Below are 1540 nucleotides of genomic sequence, written 5' to 3' on the forward strand. Positions count from 1 at the left end.
CCATTCTTAATTAGCACATTTGTTCAGATAATATCACCAACTTCAACACCTCTGTGTTCTTTTGTTCTTTTGTCTGTGACATCTTTTGATGATCTGCTTCTATCACTGCTTGCTTGTCCCTACAACCCCACCCCCCCTCCACTTCTCCCCCCCCCCAACCCCCCCACCCCCCCACACACACACACCTTAAACCAGCTTATATTTCACCCCTTCCTTGGATTCACCTAGTTCTGTTGAAGGGTCATGAGGACTTGAAATGTCAACTCTTTTCTTCTCCACCAATGCTGCCAGACCTGCTGAGTTTTTCCAGGTAATTCTGTTTTTGTTTTGGATTTCCAGCATCCGCAGTTTTTTGTTTTTATCATGTTCAATTAAGTTGATTAAGGATTTTGGTAAGGTAACAGGGAGGGTTGATGAGGATAATGAGGTTGATGTGGTTTATAGGGTCTTCCAAAAATCCCACATAACAGGTTTGTCAGCAAAGATAAAGGTCATGGAATAAAAGGGACAACTGCAGCATGGATATGAAGTTGCTGAAGAACAGGAAGCAGAGAGTAGTGGTGAATGGTTGTTTTTCAGACTGGAGGAAGGTATACAGTGGGGTTCCCTGGGCTCAGTACCAGGACCACTACTTTTCTTGATCTGTACTGATGTTCTAGACCTGGGTGTGCAGGGCACATTTTGAAATACCTGAGAGTGGGTGGAGGCAGAATTAACCCTGGACTGGGTTTTCTGGTCCTGCCCAATGTTGGACTGGAAATTCCCACCTGAAGTCAACTGATTTTGGCCGGACCGTCAAATTATCAGTCCCACCTGCGCCGATTCCTGCCATGGGCAGGACAGGAAAATCCCGGCCCATGGCTGTAAAAGAAAGAAATCGAACAATTATCTGAAGAAAAAGAATTGCAGGACTATTGCAGGGAAAGGGCGGAGGGTGGGACTAGCTGAACTGCTCTTGCATGAACTAGCATGAACAGGATGGCCAAATGGTCTCCTTCTGTGATGTAACCTTTGGATCATTCTACTTCTATGGCTTATACCAATTACTTGCTATACTCGACACAAAGTATCAGTGCAATTGCTGCACTCGACACAAAGTATCAGTGCAATTGCTGCACTCGACACAAAGTATCAGTGCAATTGCTGCGATTGATGCAATACACTGACACATTGTATCACTGCAGCGTTTGGGGGGGGGGTGGTGCCTGGAGAAATGATTGACAGAGGACCAGAGCACGCACCGCCACCACCCCCCCCCCCTCCTCCTCCTCCTCCCCAACCCCAGACGAGCCTCCTTCCCGCCGACCAATGAGCTGGAGAGATCCGGGCGAGCCTCTGGCACGTGACGCGGGGCGCTGCCAGCATGGAAGGAGCGAGCGCGTGACAGCGGGGGAGACAGAGCGCGCGGAGCGGAGTCAGATCCCCCCCCACCCCCCCCCGCCCCCCCACCTCCCTGAGCTGAGCTGTGAGCTGGGCTGAGCGGAGCAGCGCCCAGACCTTAAAACAACAACCAAAAAAAAAACAAAAGTAAGATTTGCAA

Source organism: Carcharodon carcharias, chromosome 9 (genome assembly GCF_017639515.1).
Source record: "Carcharodon carcharias isolate sCarCar2 chromosome 9, sCarCar2.pri, whole genome shotgun sequence".
Classification (NCBI taxonomy): Eukaryota; Metazoa; Chordata; class Chondrichthyes; order Lamniformes; family Lamnidae; genus Carcharodon; species Carcharodon carcharias.